The sequence below is a fragment of the Mustela nigripes genome, chromosome 12 (assembly GCF_022355385.1).
Source record: "Mustela nigripes isolate SB6536 chromosome 12, MUSNIG.SB6536, whole genome shotgun sequence".
In the NCBI taxonomy this organism is placed as follows: Eukaryota; Metazoa; Chordata; class Mammalia; order Carnivora; family Mustelidae; genus Mustela; species Mustela nigripes.
In genome coordinates, this window is record NC_081568.1 from 150,643,076 (window position 1) to 150,655,943 (window position 12,868).

General features: G+C 35.6%; 1 pseudogene; it reads left to right on the forward strand.

Annotated features, from left to right (window-relative positions):
* The window catches only part of LOC132027649 (olfactory receptor 2T27-like), a 12,432-nt pseudogene extending 3,179 nt beyond the window's left edge, over positions 1 to 9,253 (forward strand).
* Positions 9,254 to 12,868: the final 3,615 nt, after the last annotated feature.

Here is a 12,868-nt window from a genome sequence, read left to right on the forward strand (position 1 = left end):
TACCCCTGGGGATAAAAATATATGTTTATAAAAAATAAAAAATTAAAAAAAAATAAATAAATTAAAATGGATCTTCTCAGAATAACACAACTATGAACTCAAAAAAAAAAAAAAAAAAGATTATCCACTATGACCAGGTGAGATTCATCCCTGAGTTTCAATGATGGTTCAACATTTGCAAATCAATCAATGTGAAAGAACAAATCAATAATAAAAGAGAGAAGCACATGGTATTCTCAATTGATGCAAAAAAAAAAAAAATTGACAAAATACAGCATCTGTTCCTGATGGAAACTCTTCAAAGTATAGGGATAGAGGGAACATTCCTGAACTTCATAAAATATATCTATGAAAGACCACAGCAAATATCATCCTCAATGGGAAAAGCACACAGACTTCTTGCTGAGATCAGGAATGTGACAAGAATGTCCACTCTAAGAAAGACAAAACTGGGGGCATCATGTTGCCTGATTTCAAGTTTTACTATAAAGCTGTGATCACCAAGACTGCATGGTACTGGCACAAAATCTGACACTTAGACCAGTGGAACAGAGTAGAGAGCCTAGATATAAAACCTCAACCTTGTGGTCTAATAATCTTTGAGAAAGCAAGAAAAAATTTACAGTGGAAAAAGACCAGTTTCTTCAATAAATGGCACTGTGAAAATTGGACAGCTATGTGTAGAAGAATGTAACTCGACCATTCTCTCACATCATACACAAAGATGAACTCAAAATATATAGAAGACCTCAACATGAGGCAGGAATCCATCAGAACCATAGAGTTGAACATAGGCAGTAACCCATTTGACAACAGACACATCAACTTCTTTCAAGACATACCTCCAAAGGAAAAGGAAACAAAAGCAAAAATTAACTTTTGGGACTTATCAAGATCAAAGGCTTCTGCACAACAAAATAAACAGTCAACAAAACAAAGAGGCAACCCATGGAATGGGAGAAGATATTCGCTAATGACATTACAGACAAAAGGCTGATATCCAAGATCTATAAAGAACACCTCACACTCAACACACACAAAACATATAATCACGTCAAAAAGTAGGCAGAAGACATGAATAGACAATTCTCCAATTAAGGCATACAAATGGCTATCAGACACATGAAAAATGTTGATCATCATTAGCCACCAGGGAGATTCAAATTAAAACCACATTGAGATACAACTTTACACCAGTTACAATGGCCAAAATTAGCAAAACAGGAAACAACATGTGTTGGAGAGGATGTGGAGAAAGAGGAACCCTCTTCCACTATTCATGGGAATGCACGTTGGTGCATCCACTTTGGAAACAGTGTGGACATTCCTCAAGAAATTAAAAAATAGAATTTCCCTATGATTCTGCAACTTCACTACTGGGTATTTACCTCAAAGATACAGATTTAGTCAAAAGAAGGGCCTTCTGTACCCCTATGGCCATGGTCGCCAAACTGTAGAAAGAACCAAGATGCCCTTCAACAGACAAATGGATAAAGAGAATGTGGTCTTCTATATACACTATGGAATATTATGCCTCCATCAGAAAGGATGAATACCCAACTTTTGTATCAACATGGATGAGACTGAAAGAGATTATGCTGAGTGAAATAAGTCAAGCAGAGAGAGTCAATTATCATATGGTTTTACTTATTTGTGGAGCATAAGAAATAATACAGAGGACATGGGTAAATGGAGAGGAGAGGGGAGTTCAGGGAAATTGGAGGGGGAGATGAACCATAAGAGACTATGGACTCTGAAAAACAACCTGAGGGTTTTGAAGGGGTAAGGGGTGGGAAGTTGGGTGAGCCCAGTGGTGGGTATTATGGAGGGCGTATATTGCATGGAGCACTGGTTGTGATGTATAAACAATGAATTCTGGTAAACTGAAAAGAAATTTTTAAAATTTTTAAAATGAAATTAAAAAGAAAGAAAAAAAAAAGAATATACAGTTGTAGGGTCTTTTTAGCCAGAGCAATTCCATCCGATTAAACAGTGATTTTTGTTGTTTATGCAGTAAAACTTAAACTGACCCTGCCCCCCCACCCCCACCCCAGGGGACTTACTTAAAAGCAAGTCCAGGAAACCAGTTCCAGGTAACAAAGCCCAAATACAAGGGCTGGTCAGGCCAGATCAAGACATCCAATCAGTGAGGCATGCATACTGTCTCCCTAGCTACCAAGGAGTGTTGGTCCTGCCTTTTTGGTGCCAATTCTGACCAAGTGATAGGCTAGTTCAAATATCTACTTTAGGATAAGTTGCAATTCAATTGGCCACCCGTGTGTGACCTAACATGAGTGTGAAGCTTTCTCTGTGTGTTGCAATCTCATTGGCTACTTGTGTGTGGCCAGGCTCAACCACATAGCCTTTGCCCTTTAAAAGCTAGTTGGCTAGGCAGGATGGGATCGCCCTCTCTGTAAGAGGTGACCCTGACTGGTTGGCTTGATTCTCAATGTTTGGCATGAAATCAAGCTTTGCTTGACCTTCAGTTTGTATCAGTCTTGCTCCTTTGATTGTGGACTTAACACAATAGAAAAGTTTGGCTGGACTTGAATAAGTTTATCAACTTGCTAGAACAATCACCTAAGGTTGGTCATTTCTTGGGGTTTTATAATTATTATAAATATTCTATATCATGTGGAATTCCAATTATTTGACACAGATCGCTAATTTGGGGTTTGGGGATAGAGGTAAACATAGGTGAATTGCTGCAACAATAAGTCATCTTGCACTTTATTTTTCAGCCTCTCTTCTGAGTAGCTGTAGATTTACCAAAATAAAAACCATTTCCACATTTTATCTGTTAGAACATTATCAAATATAAAGTCACAAAAGATGAAAGAAAAAGAAAAAAAAACAAGCAGATTTTATATCCTTTCCATGTTAAATTTTATAGCATAGCGGGAAATGTGAGGTCACCTTGACAGTAAAAATAAACCTTGGGCCATACTTCTGGTGTTTCCATTGTCTGATTATTTTTCTTAAAAATAGAATGATACATGGAATCATGATGATGAAGTTCTAGTATATAGGTGAGGTTCAGTGGGGTGAGGTCCAGAGCCGCTGACCAGGAAATAATTCTGAGACATCTTTGGTGCATAATGGTGGTTTATTAAAACACTGGGACAGGATCTATGGGCAGGAAGAACTGCTGCTTTGGGGTTGTTAGGGGTGGCAGTTCATGTACCCTGGAGTTGGAGAGGTAAGGAAAAGGGAGGTTTCAATAGAAATTTCATATGCTGAAGAGGGTCTACAAGATACCAGATACCAGGGGCCTTGCCATTGCCAAGGTTGTGTTGCCCTCTAGCAAGGTATTAGCATTAAGATGGGTGGTATATCCCTAAAGAATGTCATAATATGGGGCACCTGGGTGGCTCAGTGGGTTAAGCTGCTGCCTTCGGCTCGGGTCATGATCTCAGGGTCCTGGGATCGAGTCCCGCATCAGGCTCTCTGCTCAGCGGGGAGCCTGCTTCCCTTCCTCTCTCTCTGCCTGCCTCTCTGCCTACTTGTGATCTCTCTCTGTCAAATAAATAAATAAAATCTTTAAAAAAAAAAAAAGAATGTCATAATATGTCCCAGCCAGGAGTAGGGGTGAGGGGGAGGTTGCAAGGTGTCAGCCTTCTGTTTTGTCTTCAGCCAGCCTTCTGTTCCCTCATCAATGATGCAGCACAAACTAGGGACTCAGGATATGTCACATACGTGGGCAAATCTATGAAAATTTCATCAACTTCCTTATCAGAAAAGTAGAAACAATAATATTTTCTTCTTAGAGTTCTGGTTTATTCATTATCATTTAGTAGTAACTTTTATGTTCCAGGAATGATTCTAAACATAAACTCAGCATCAAGGTAAATAATACATTATCACAGCATTCAAGAAACTTGTGGGCTAGAGGTGAAGAAAGATGAATGAGTAGAAACTAAATTCAAAGTGGTGACAATAATGAAAGATTACAAAGGATTTCTGGAAAACTGTTGATTTATAAATTTTAAGTAACTAATGATTCCTTATACTGGCACAATCATGAGTATCTTATCAACATTTCTGCAGCATCCCCGATTTTATTCTGGACTCACTTCAGTGGTGCATTGATATGCACTATCCCCTTCCTGTTCTGCCAATGTCACTATTTACATCTTTGCTGCTTCTAACCAGCTTGTAGCACAATTTACTTTGGTTGGGCATTGATTCTCCACTCTATTCTCTTTAACATTTGAATTGTCCTGCTCATCTTGGGTTCTTTTGAACAGGATTCATAAACAAAAAATCATCCCTTAGCTCCACTGGCATTTTAGAAGAAGCAGAGACTGGCTGTAGAGCTGGCCATTGTCCTGGTTTGAGAGGTGAATCTCTCCTTAATAGCTGTATGGAAAATTACCTGACCCTATTTCTGAAAAATGGAGATGATAGTAATATTATACAGTTATTTCTTAAATTAGTATTTATGAAATTCTTGGTAACTTTGCCTAATGTTTGGTAAGTAAAACCTCACAATTTACTTTCCTCACAAATTACTTTTATTTGTAAGGTGGTATAAATATCACCTTATTTGGTAAGAGGTTGAATTGGGTAACTTCTACAGTCTCTGGAAATATTCTATGTCCCATCCCATCATGCCCTTGTAAGGTCTCCTGGGGCACCAGGCTCCAGGGTTCCATTCTACTGAATGAAATAATGAGAGGAGGCTTTTTTACCATGCCCACTCTAATTTCACTCCAGTAGAGATTAAGATGAGTTGGAGAGGAACTTAGCTTTTGATTAGATCAGGGGAATATTCTAAAAACGTTATCCACCAAAAGCAGCCAGGTGACAACTATCTCAGGATTCTGTAGAAAGAACATGAAGGCCACTGATACTAAAAGAATAATATCCTGGTTTTCAATTTCTGATTTAGTTGCTGACAAATTTAAAGTGTTAGAGGTTGGGTATGTGGACATAGCAGTGAAAACATTGAAGGAACTGCAGTTAAGAGCCTGTCCATTTCATTCCTTTTTCTCCCTTTCATTAGCAGTGTTATTCCATTATTCCTCCATCTTTAATGTGTGACAACCTCATGTTTTATTTTGACTATGACATAAAATGACCAAAAGAAATTAATCTCAATTAAAAACTATTGATCAAAACCTGCTGGCCTTGTTTGTTTTATATATGCTAATGACAAAAGACCATTGGTTTCAATAACAGTTACTAGTTTTAAAGCGGTTTGTAAACTAAAAATATCATATCTACTGTTTTTTGAATTGGAATCTCTATTCCAGGATCTAGTCCAGTTCCATTGCTGGTAGTATGGACCTAATGAAATCATAACTCTCACTCATTTTGAGGTTGTGAGTGTATGTATTTATCTGTCTAAACACGTCCCCACCCCTCTTCCTAGAAGGTTCACATTTCTGAGTAAACAAGGTATAACTATATCACAAAGAGTAGTCAAAATTTTTCAGATTCTTAATTCTGATCCTATTAATTTTTGTAACATTGAGAACACCTTTTTATTCTTTAATTTGCTGTCACACATATTAGAACAAACATCCTTCTAACAGATGAAACTTTGTGAAAAAGCCATAAACATAGTTTGTTAAAACAAAAATTCAATTAATTAATTGTTCATTAATTAAAAATAGTTGTTAATTTAATTAATTGTTTAGTTCACATCAAAAATTAATGGCAATTAACTAGTGTTATCTATGTCCTTAGAGCCTCTAAAGCGGCCTATAAGTAAAGTTTTCATAGTATTAATATTTGTTGTGTATTGATAATATCATATAAGACAAAATTGGCACTGAAAAGAAATTAAAAATATAAAAAAATAAATTTAAAAAAGAATAAAACTGAACATTATTTCAGTTGACATATTTTTCCTTCAATTTCCTTTCCTTTCTTTGTTTTAAAACATTTCTTCCTCCCCTTATTATTCCACAACTATTAATCCATTTCCACTTCCTTCTCTTTATTCTATAAATCCTCAAACTCTAACTCCCTTTTTCATGAATTACTTTCAGTCTGTAGTTGGGTCATCTCTGGTAGCCAGCAAACACATTTCGAGTGTCAAAATTAACAAAGTAAAGAAATATTTCACTTTGATGAGTTTTCTTTGCAAAAGTGAATGCTAGCATGGCTGTAATAATCTTGAAACATCTACATTCCAACACTAACTAATTATCTCATCCATTTTATGATCTATCTTATAAAATTCTATTGAGGGATCACTTTATAAGATTTATAAAACACATATATTTGTTACTTCCTCATTACAAATATTAAGTTCAAGTGGAACTAAGCATTTATTTATTTATTATTCTTAAGTATTTAGGTTTTTTTGTTTGTTTCTTTGTTTGTTTGTTTTTTGAGAGAGAAAGAGCAAGGATACTGGGGAGATGGGTAGAAGGAGAGTCTTCAAGAAGAATTCCTGCTTGGCATGGAACTCAATGTGGAGCATGATCTTATGAACCATAAGATTATTATTTGAGTTGTAACCAAGAGTCAGATGCTTAACCAAATGAGCCACCCAAGTACACCTGGAACAAAATATTTAATAAAATTGTCAAATATGAATGTGCCACCGGTAGGACAGTTTAATATGCATTGTCAAAATTAAGAAGAAAATATCAAATTTTGATTTGGCAGAGGATGGGCAGAGTTTTGAGGAAGCTTCAGAGAGATGCTAACATGTGATTAGTAAATTAAATAATTGGAAAGGTTTAATATAGGTTATGTTGGAGAAAGTTTAGCTTAAATGGAAGCGAAACTATGCAAGTACCAGCATGGAAATGAAAAACATTGTGACCTTTTAGATAATTGTAGTTTAAGTTGTTTTAAGGAAAAAAATGAAAGTTTGTTATAAATAAAAGAAAGAAAGAACCAGAAAGGAAGGAAGGAAGGAAGGAAGGAAGGAAGGAAGGAAGGAAGGAAGGAAGAAAGAAAGAGAAAGAAAGTGAGCCAGGTAAACTAGTCATAAATTCGCTGAATATTTGCATACCAATATAAGTATTGTTAAGCAATTCCCTAGTTCATAAAAAACATTTCAAAAATTGTCCCAGAAAATGACTTGATCTTGATGTGTTTTTAGATAGGTATGATTTGAAAGGAAAAAAAAAAAAAAGAAAAAAGTCTAGAAAGTCAGAAGACTTTTGAAGAATGGGCATTGAAAAATTAGAATGGAGTGAATAATAGGTTTAAAAAGGAGATATGAGTCTTAGAGATACTGAGAGTGTAGTATGCCTGCTCCAAGTAACTGATTAAACATAGAAAATGAAGAAATCAAAAGTGGCCTAAAGGGTTAAGCTTGAATATTTGTGGTAACAAAATGGAAATGGAGGAAATAATAAAGTGTAAGAGATGGGAGCTAATATCAATTTTGGCATGATAAATTGAAAGTGTTCTCGGGATACCTGATGAAAGTGTTTAGGAAATTGTCAACACAGAAATGAGTTCAGAAGATATCAGATTGATGTGTTATTCTAGAAGCTTGAATCCCTTAAGATGAGGATAAAAGTAATTCATGATATTATACTAAATTCTGTCCTTAGAAGGGTATTGTGCATGATTTCTTCCTTTGATGTTGCTGTTTTGAAATTCTTAATAACTTTGAACAAAGGGGGTCCCAAATTTTCATCTTTTCATGCAAAGTACATAGTTAGTTCTGCAATGGCTATAAAAAATTGACAAAGGAGATAAATTACACAGAACAGAAAATGATCTATACAAGACACTTGGGGAAATGGTTTCTTTGACAAGTCAAAAACTATGGAGACTCATTGTCTTAGGAAATTTGAAAAAAAATGAGTTTTAAATTCTTGAGTGAATACTACAACTATATAAATATGGAATAATTTTTACATAACAGAGTGAAATAATTACATTAATATTTAGTAAATAAGTTTACTACATTCAAACTTCAAGATTTTCAACTAGATATTTATATATTTATTATTAAAAGATAAAATAAAGAATAAAGAAAAATTAACATCTAGATGGGAGAGATGTGTAGGGTAATGTACATGGGGTAAAACACAGACATTTCATGCTTTCTTTAAGTGTGCCACTCTCTCCAAATTTCCATATGTTCCCAACTTTCAAGTTTCCCAAGATATTTTAAATGCTATTTGGGTCTGTCAAGATGTTGCAGAAAGAATGGATGGGAAAAAGTAAATCAAGCCTAAAATAAAAGGTTCATAAAAGGACAAAATTTAATGGACAGCCCATACTTTCCTCTTACTACACATCATCTGTCACCAATGAAGTCGAGATATGGCAAACAGATGATGCATGCACTACAGATTTCATCTTCTTGGGACTCTTCCTTGAGTTCCAATATGCCAGCCTCCTGTTCTACCTCATCCTTCTGGTCTACCTTATTACCCTCACAGGAAACTCAATGTTCATCTTTCTGATCTGGGTGGACTCCTACCTCCACACTCCTATATACTTCTTGCTCAGCAAACTTTCCATCATTGATTTGTTTTATATTTCCATCTTGGTTTCTTAAATGGTCATCAAACATTCCTTAGAAAAGCACAACATCTCTCTCATTGGCTTGGTAGTCCAAATGTTCTTCTGCCTGACTTTAGGTGGCACTGAGTGTCTCCTCCTAACTTTTATGCCCTATGACCAATTTGTGGCTGTCTGTAACCCCCTTCACTACACATTCATCACAAACTCTAAAGTCTGCTTGCTAAGGGCAGTGGCATCATGGACTGGAGCTGCTCAAAATTCACTCATTCAAACCATCTACACCATACATTTTCCTGTCTATGGCCTGAAGAAAATAAATCACTTCTTCTGTGAGATACCAGTCATCCTGATGCTATCCTGTGAGGACACTTCAGATTATGAGATGGTGTTCTTTATGGTAAGGATTATATTTATACTCACCCCTTTAGCTGAATAGTGACTTATTATATTCAAATTTTTCTCATTGTTCTCAAAATAAACACTCCTGAGGGGAGGAAAAAAATTCCTGTCCACATCCTGTTCTCACTTTATTGCTGAGAGTCTCTACTTGGGACTAGCAATATTGATGTAGATGACACTTGGCTCTTCCCACACCCCAGCACTAGATCAAGGTCTCTCCATGATCTATACTATCCTCACCCTCATACTGAACCCTTTAATTTATAGCCTTAGAAACAAGGAGGTTGTGGGGGCTATAAATAAGGTCCTGGGAAAGTACCTAATATCAAAATGGTTTAAGAAATATCACTGTCATACTTCATATTTAAAACCAGTCCCAGAATGGAAATCAAATTCCTTGGCTTGAAGTTGTCTTCAGCTATGGAGAAAGTCTATTTAGAGACATAGATTATTTCAAAACAGTCATTAAATTGTCAAACAACTTATTCTTTTTGAAACAAAACAATTAAGTTTAGTAAAGAGTTACTTTAATAGAAATATTTGAATAAAAGGGCTTTGATAACAAATAGGTGGAGGTATACATATTTTCTTAAATCATCCACAAAGGTGGACAAGCAATATTGTCATATTTTACCATCAAAGATACAAAGGAGCAAGTGAATGCTTCTAATTTTTGACTGAGCATCAGCCTAATCTGAGAGTAGAAAAGTGGAGAAACAAAGACATCCATTTTCTCCTTGAAGTACTATTTTATCCAGGTTGATGTTTCCTATATAAAATTATATTGAAACCTATTATTGAAATAAAATTGACAGGCAGTACAATTTTATGGTCAGCTGAGAAAGTCAACAACATATTGACAATTCTATATATTATGTAGTGCTCACTGTGATAAGTGTAGTCACCATGCAATCTTAGTACATTATTAACTACATTCCCTATATTGCTGTTGTTGTTTTTTAATCTCCATGACTAACTAATTTTCTAACTTGAAATTTTGTAGCTATTAATCACTATGATCTATTTTGTTTATTCTTCCACCACCAGCCAATTGGAAACCACCAGTTTGTTCTCTGTATTTGAAAGAATGTTTTTTTGTTTGCTTGCTTTAAATTCCACTTATAAGTGAAATCATATGGTATCTGTATTTGTCTATTTGTTTTACATAGCATAACACCTTCTAGGTCCATCTACATCATTGCAAATAACAAAACCTCATTATTATGGCTGTGTAATATTGCAATACACACACACACATACACACACACACACACCACATTATCAATCATCATGGGACTCTGGGCTTGCATCCATATATTGATTGTTATAGATAATGCAGCAGTAAATATAATGGTGTATTTTTTTTTTCAAATTATGGTTTTCATTTTCTGTGAGTAAATACCAATGAATGGAATTACTGGATCATATGTCATTACTAATTTTAATTTAGGAGGACCATCTATACTGTTTTCCATGTGATTTTACTTATTTGAAATCTCACCAATAGTGTACAATGGTTCCCTTTTCTCCATATTCTTGCCAACATTAGTTATTTCTTGTCTTTTGCTTAGTAGTCATTCTGACTGGTGTTAAGTCATATTACATTGTAGGGGTTTTTTTTTAAGATTTTATTTATTTATTTGACATAGAGAAATCACAAGTAAGCAGAGAGGCAGGCAGAGACAGGAGGAAGCAGGCTCCCCGCGAAGCAGAGAGCCTGATGTGGGGCTCGATCCCAGGAACCTGGGATCATGACCTGAGCCAAAGGCAGAGGCTTTAACCCACTGAGCCACCCATGAGCCCCTACATTGTAGTTTTTATTCCCATTTCCATTATGAATAGAGAAGTGGAGAATCTTTTCATATGTTTGGGTCTCATCTGTATATATTCTTTGGACAAAATGTCTCCTAAGATTCATTAACCATTTTTAAATTGGATATTTTGCTTTATGATGTTAAATGTCTATATTTTTTATCTTAGATAATAATTTTTTATTAGATATATCATTTACAAATATCTTCTCCCATTCATTACATTGTTGTTGTTGTTGTTTTAATTTTGCTGATGGTTTCTGTTGCTGTGCAAAACTATTTTTGTTGTAATTGTTATTATTATTTTCGTGATGTCCCAGTAATTCATTTCTAAATTTTTTTTCTCGTCTGAGAATACATATCCATAAAAATGTTGTTAAGGCTAATGTCCAAGTGATTACTGCCTGTTTTGTCTTGGAATTACATGGTTCTCGGTCTCACATTTAGGTCTTTAACTAATTTGATTTTATTTTTGTGTATGATGTAAAAAGTGATCTAGTTTCATCATTTTCCATTTGGCTATCTAGTTTCTCAAATAACATTTTTTTTAAGTCTGTTTACTAAACCTCCTGGGAAGATGTTAGAGTAGGAGAAACTCACTTCTTCCCATGGATACAACTAGATAACATTAACAGCAGTTTAAATAATCCAAGACAAAAAACAAAAAAACAAAAAAACAAAAAAAAAAAAACTAAAGATTGGCAGACCAAACTCTTCACAGGTAAATATAAGGAAGACATCACATTGAATAGGGTAGGAAGGACAGAGATACACTCATAATCTAAACATATCCACAAGAATGTCTGAGATGGAGGGACAGAATGGACATGTAGAGGGTAGAGAAACAGACTGTCACAGCAGGAAGCCAAGAAAGGAAAGATTAATACCCCATATCAATTGGTTTTGAAAATCAGAGACACTGAAACTCATGAGTTCCTATAAGCATAGGGACATAACTTAGAATTTTAAAAATTAGTGGGCTTTGCTAAAAGAGAGCTGGGAGTGCAATAAGAAACTGATTCCTTGTCCTTAAAGAGACATCAAAAAACAATCCTGTAGAGACAAAGCATAAAAGCTGTATTTTGAAAAACACCTGCAGTATATAGGAGGTAGATATGTTTACTAATCTCAGAGTGTGCTGGAGGGGCAGGGATCATTGGGGAATTTCTCTGTGAACAGAGGATCTTGGGGTTCAATTTTCACCTTTCCCAGTCAAAACATAAGATCAATATGGCACATACATTCCCTACTAAACTTGCTAACACAATGCCTCACTCTCACATTCTCCTCTGGACACAGCCTCTCCAGCCAGGCCTCAACTCCAACTCTCCTCTCAGAGCAGTCCCCAGCAAACTTTCTTAACACCATTGAACCCCTCAACCTGCCTTTCTGCAGATCGACCCCTTCCATACACTCTTAAATCCCATCCAAAAGTGATTCAACAAGCTTGGCCAAATGAAAGCAGACCTAAAGGGGCCAGCCCAACTCCAAAGTGACCCTTTCCCTGTGGAGAGGGACCGATAACCACAAATAACTATCAGTCTGCGAACTCAGCAGTGGGCTGGGGGAAGACAGCTGGTGTAACACCTAGGCCTTTCCCCAAAATGAAAGCCTCTCATGGACAAAACAGAGAATGTGCCTGGAATTTCAGTGCTATTGCATCTCTGGCAAATGGATGGTATATTTCAGCTCAAGTGCAAGATAATCCCAGAATGCTCTACTGCATTCCAGGGAGAAAACCCTGCTTACAACAGGGAAAAAGACCCATTGCATATGGCTGAAACAAGGGGAAAATCATCTTAGCCACAACAGCAGGGTGTACATAACATACATAAGAGATACACTTGAAGTGGTAGGTTCAAAGGTTCAAGTGAAGTGATACTTCATTTCAGGACACTACAGGCAGGATCTCTTCTTCATAACCCACTATATTCAGGAGACATCACTGACTTTCCTAACATGTAGAAACATACAAAGTGTTAGGCAAAATGAAAAGATAGAGAAATATGCCTAAAATTAGAGAACAAGACATATTCATAGAAATAGATCTAAGCAAAATGGAGATACACAATGTTCCTGATAGAATATTTAAAATAATTATCATAAATTTATTCACCGGATTTGAGAAAAGAGTTTCCAACACAAAAAAATAAATAAATAAAATTTAAAAAATAAAAAAAAAAATAAAGGAAATCATGAGTACTAAATAA